This window comes from Moschus berezovskii, chromosome 14 (assembly GCF_049115385.1).
Source record: "Moschus berezovskii isolate FMDL1 chromosome 14, NW_MosBer_1.0, whole genome shotgun sequence".
Lineage (NCBI taxonomy): Eukaryota > Metazoa > Chordata > Mammalia > Artiodactyla > Moschidae > Moschus > Moschus berezovskii.
In genome coordinates, this window is record NC_142473.1 from 46,250,059 (window position 1) to 46,256,641 (window position 6,583).

A 6,583-nucleotide genomic window follows, 5' to 3' on the forward strand; every position below is an offset into this window, starting at 1 on the left:
ATATTCTACTTTTCCAGAATCCCTTCCTTTTAGGAATTGTCCCTTACCCTTTCCATGAATGAGATTCTGGTGGTGAATCAAGAGTAACCAAACAAATGTGTCCCAAGTTGACCATACTGAGTACACCTTCCTTGGACAGTGTATTTGGTTCACAGGCATAACCCAAAGTGAATGAAAGGCCTTTCTGGGAACCCTTCCCCAGGGTTACTGGGGAAGATGCTCTCTTCCACCATGAGTTTGGGAATGCCAGAAGTCATTATTCCCTGGTGGCTCAGAAAGTAAAGAACCCACCTGCAATGCAAGATCCCTAGGTTGGGAAGATCCCATCCCCTGAAGGAAGGCATGGCAACCCACTCCACTATTCTTGCCTGGAGAATCCCCACGGACAGAGGAGCCTGGTGGGCTACAGTCCATGGGGTCGCAAAGAGTCAGACACGACTGAGCGACTAAGCATAGTACAGAAGCCATTATCCTGCCATGTAGAGAGGGCCTATCGTGACAGAGAGTCAGACAGAGCCGTGACATCATTTGTTATTGAACCCATCCATACCTATACTGGTAAGACTTCTCGGTGAGTCAAGATATTAACTTTTTTGCTTATGGACTGGATTTCTATCATTTGCAACAGAAAAAGGATTTATTAACAAAAAGTCAAAAATGGTTTAAGTTATATATCAAAAAAATATTTACAGCAAATGAACAGTTAAATGTTCCAGTACAATGCGAGATTTAAAAAAAATCCTGGACTTCCCTGGTGGTACAGTGGATAAGAATCCGCCTGTCAATGCAATGGACACAGGTTCAATCCTTGGTCTGGGAAGATCCCACATTCCTCAGAGCAACTAAGCCCGAGCGCCACAACTACAGAGCCTACACGCTACAGCCTATGCTGCAACTCCTGAAGCCCATGACCTCTAAAGCGTGTGCACCCCAATGAAGAGTAGCCCCCCACTGCTTACCACAACCAGAGAAAGCCTGAAGCAGCAATGAAGATCCAGCACAGCAAGACATATTGATTAATTTTTCAAAAATTCCTAAAACATGCCCCATACACCATGAGATCTATCTCAGCCTTGTAACCAGTACTGACATCAAAGTCACTCGATAACTCTAGGATTCAGTCTTCCCTTCCATAAGGCTGAAGGAAAGGGGGATTACATTGTACATTTGACTTTATGTATCTCCAGGTTCCACATCTGAGGATTCAACCAACTTCGGATCAAAAATATTCAGAAAAAGAATTCCAGAAAGCTCCAAAATGCCAAACTTGAATTTGCCAAGTGTCAGCAATTATTTACATAACACTTACATTGTATTTATAATATTTACATGCATTTACACTGTATTAGGTGTTGCAAGTAATCTAGAGATAACTTAAAGTGTACAGGGGGATGTGTGTAAGTTATATACAAATACTATGACATTTTAGAAAAAATACTTGAGCATCCACAAATGTTTGGTATCTAGGCTTAGGAGGCCTGGAACCAATCTCCTTCAGGTACTGAGTGAACACTGTATTGTTTTCTAAAGATTTTCTTCAGCTCTAAAGTTTTATGATTCTAAGCCATGACATATAAGAACTAGTGAGCTACTCCAAGATTCTAAAATATGAAAGCTCGGTATGCAAAATTAATTAACTGGGAAAAAATTGGAAGCTAGAAAGACCATGGTGATAATTGAGAAGGAACATTTCTTGAGCCTTGTCTGGAGAACATGCAATAGTGATGAAGGGATATGGATGATTCTAAGAAATATTAGAAGAAAAAAATAATCTAATGCCTGTACATGTGGGATATGAAGATGAGTCAATGGTGGCTACTGACTCCAAAAGCTTGCTAGTTTGGGATGTTACAATAAAATCTTTAACAAAAATGAAGTCTTTAAGAAAGCACAAGTATTAAGAGAAATTTAGTACAGTTCTGGACGTCCTGCATCTGAGCTGTTGTTAGGTATTCAAAGAGAAAGTCTACAGAATTGAAAATCTAGAACTGAAGTTCAAGTGGGAAGTCAGGACTCATGTTACAGTTTTGAGAATCATTTAACACAGAGGGAATGGGCAAAGTCCTGGGAGTGAATAAAAGCTACAGTAAAAACTGATAATTGACACAACTATTTAGTTTATTAATAAACAAAAATTAAAATTACAAACATATTTCTTAAGCCTTTAGAAAGTTCAATTTATAAGTCTTGCTGGTTTATTTATAAATCTCATAATCTTTGCACAGAAATATGGACAATAACTCTGTTACACTCTATGATTTAATTAATTCACAAGCTTAACGTATTGAATACTTCTTGAATATTTAACTAATTAAAATTTAAATAATTAAATTTTCCTGGATATTTTAAACTACAATTACAAATGTAACATATCTAGCATCTAGCCAGTGAAATTTTATAAGCACTTACATAACTCTTGTAAATCTAATAGCAATAAATCAATCTCAGACTTCCCTGGTGGTACAGGGGATAAGAAACCACCTACCGATGCAGGGGACGCAAGTTTGATCCCTGGTCCAGGAAGATTCCACATGCCAGAAAGCAACTAAGCCCATGTGTCACAGCTACTGAAGCTCATGCACCTAGAGCCTGTGTGTGCTCTGCAACAAGAGAAGCCACCACATTAAGCCCACGCACCACAACTAGAGAGTAGCCCCCATTCTTGCAACTAGAAAAAACCCATGGGTAGCAATGAAGATCCAACACAATAAAAATAAATAAATTTAATTTTAAATAAATAAATAAATCTCCTACTTGTGGTCACAAAATTCTCTTAAAAGTTCCATATATCTTTTTTCTTCCAGTTTTATTGAAATATAATTGACATACCACACGATACACGTTTAAAGTGTACATTAGGATTTGATTTATGTACATCACAAAGTGGTTTTCACTAGTGAGCATCCATCATCTCATACATATACAAAGTTAAATAAAAAGTGTATCCTGTGATGAGAACTCAGGACTAACTCTAACTTTCATGTACAACATACAGCAGTATTAATTACACTTATTTTATTGTACATTGCATCCTTCATACTATCTATCTTATAACTGGAAATTTGTACCTTTTGACTGCCTTCATCCAGTTTCCCTTCCCCCAACCCCCTAAACCCCAACCCTCCCCCCAAAACATCTCAAAAGTTCACAAAACACACAACACCACAGTTATTATTAGCTTTTACAGAAATAATGAATATTGTATTAATTTACCACTTGTATATCAAAGGTGACATGTTGTGGCGGGCATGGAGATGTGCCACTCAGATCCTTCTTCAAGAAAGGACTTGCCTCCCTGCTCAGGGGCCAGAGGTATGATAAGCAGATGGCCTTCAGCTGTCAGCACATTCAGGGTCTGCCTCAGCTTTGGGTCCTGCCCTGCCCATGGCTGCCATATACTATCTGAGGGAGGAAGAAGTATAAAGGGCACAGTGGGACACTCCATCCTACAATACTGACTCCAGACTTCCCTGTCTCATCATCTGCTTTCAGCAAACCTTCCAGATGTTCAAGCAGGTTTTAGAAAAGGCAGAGGCACCAGAGATCAAATTGCCAACATCTGCTGGATCATGGAGAAAGCAAGAGAGTTCCAGAAAAACATCTATTTCTGCTTCATTGACTATGCCAAAACTTTTGACTGTGTGGATCACAATAAACTGTGGAAAATTCTGAAAGAGATGGAAATACCAGACCACCTGACCTGCCTCTTGAGAAACCTGTATGCAGGTCAGGAAGCAACAGTTAGAACTGGACATGGAACAACAGACTGGTTCCAAATAGGAAAAGGAGTGCATCAAGGTTGTATATTGTCACCCTGCTTATTTAACTTATATGCAGAGTACATCATGAGGAACGCTGGGCTGGAAGAAGCACAAGCTGGAATCAAGATTGCTGGGAGAAATATCAATAACCTCAGATATGCAGATGACACCACCCTTATGGCAGAAAGTGAAGAGAAACTAAAAAGCCTCTTGATGAAAGTGAAAGAGGAGAGTGAAAAGGTTGGCTTGAAGCTCAACATTCAGAAAACAAAGATCATGGCATCTGGTCCCATCACTTCATGGGAAATAGATGGGGAAACAGTGGAAGCAGTGTCAGACTTTATTTTTTTGGGCTCCAAAATCACTGCAGATGCTGACTGCAGGCAGGAAATTAAAAGACGCTTACTCCTTGGAAGGAAAGTTATGACCAACCTAGATAGCATATTAAAAAGCAGAGACATTACTTTGCCAACCAAGGTCCGTCTAGTCAAGGCTATGGTTTTTCCCGTGGTCATGTATGGATGTGAGAGTGGACTGTGAAGAAAGCTGAGCACCGAAGAATTGATGCTTTTGAACTGTGGTGCTGGAGAAGACTCTTGAGAGTCCCTTGGACAGCCAGGAGATCCAACCAGTCCATTCTACAGGAGATCAATCCTGGGTGTTCATTGGAAGGACTGATGCTAAAACTGAAACTCCAATATTTTGGCCACCTCATGCGACGAGTTGACTCCCTGGAAAAGACTCTGATGCTTGGAGGGATTGGGGGCAGGAGGAGAAGGGGACGACAAAGAATGAGATGGATGGATGGCATCACCAACTCGATGGACATGAGTTTGAGTGAACTCCGGGAGCTGGTGATGCAGAGGGAGGCCTGGCGTGCTGTGTGATTCATGGGGTCGCAAAGAGTCGGACACGACTGAGCGACTGAACTGAACTGAACTGAACTGAACTGCAGTGCAAATTAACTCACACAACCAACATGAACATAATTGCTATCTCAGACCTCTTTCAGCACCTAAGACTTCAAATCTGGTATATCAGTCAAAAGTCCTGTTACTACTCCCCAAGATGATTTTCCTTGAACTCCAAGTAACTAACCGAGTTCCTTTATAATGGTGAAGCTCTACCTGCTTACCCAATATATTCAGTTCAGTTTAGTCGCTCAGTCGTGTCCGACTCTTTGCGACCCCATGGACTGCAGCACGCCAGGCCTCCCTGTCCATCACCAATTCCCGGAGTTTACTCAAACTCATGTCCATTGAGTCAGTGATGCCATCCAACCATCTCATCCTCTGTTGTCCCCTTCTCCTCCTGCCTTCAATCTTTCCCAGCATCAGGGCCTTTTCATATGAGTCAGCTCTTTGCATCAGGTGGCCAAAGTATTGGAGTTTCAGCTTCAACATCAGTCCTTCCAATGAATATTCAGGACGCATTTTAACCTTATCTGAAATCATTTTCTGCTTGATATTAATATGCATGAGCACACCCCACTTAGACACACATAGGTTATAATTTCCACAACCTCATTGCACCTAATCTTGGTGACACATTGTGGCAGACATGGAAATATGCCACTCAGATGCCAATTGGCTGTGGGAATTTCGGCAATTTATTTACCAATCCATGCTCAATTTCCTTATCTGTAAAATAGGGTTTGTCATCTGATAGGCAAAATAAAGGACAAAAACTCAAGAACCTAAAGAAGCAGAAGAGATTAAGGAGAGGAGGCAAGAACACACAGAAGAACTGTACAAAAAAGAACTTAATGACTTGGATAACCACAATGGCATGATCACTCACCTAGAGTCAGACATCCTGGAGTGTCAAGTCAAGAGGGCATTAGGAAGCATTACAACAAACAAAGCTAGTGGAGGTGATGGAATTCCAGATAAGCTATTTAAACTCCTAAAAGATGATGTTGTTAAAGTGCTGAACTCAACAGGTCAGCAAATCTGGAAGACTCAAAAATGGCCACAATACTGGAAAAGGTCAGTTTTCATTCCAATCCCAAAGAAGGGCAATGCCGAGTAATACTCAAACTATCATACAATTGCACTTCATAGACTCACAAGGTAATGTTCAAAATGCTTCAAGCTAGGCTTCAGCAGTACGTGAACTGAGAACTTCCAGAAGTACAAACTGGATTTAGATCCGTGGGATCATACAGAAAGCAAGGGAATTCCAGAAAAACATCTACTTCTGTTTCACTTACTATGCTAAAGACTTTGACTCTGTGGATCACAACAAATTGTAGAAAATTCTAAAACAGATGGGAATACCAGACCACATTTTCTGTCTTCTGAGAAACCAGTACGCAGCAAGAAGCAACAGTTAGAACTGGACACGGAACAACAAACTGGTTCAAAATTGGGAAAGGAGTATGTCAAGTACAAATATTGTCACCCTGCTTATTTAACTTATATGCAGAGTACACCATGTGAAATGCAGGGCTGGATGAATCAAAAGCTGGAATCAAGATTGCCGGGAGAATTATCAACAATCTCAGATATGCAGATGATACCACTCTAATGGCAGAAAGAGAAGAGGAACTAAAGAGCCTCTTGATGAAGGTGAAAGAAGAGACTGAAAAGATTGGCTTAAAACTCAACAGTCAAAAAACTAAGATCACAGCATCTGGTCCCATCACTTCATGGCAAATAGAAGGGGGAAAAGTGGAAACAGTGACATATTTTCTTTTCTTTGGCTCCAAAATCACTGTGGACAGTGACTGCAGCCATGAAATTAAAACACGCTTGCCCCCTGGAAGAAAAAACTATGGCAAACCTAGACAGCATATTAAAAAGCAGAGACATCACTTTCTC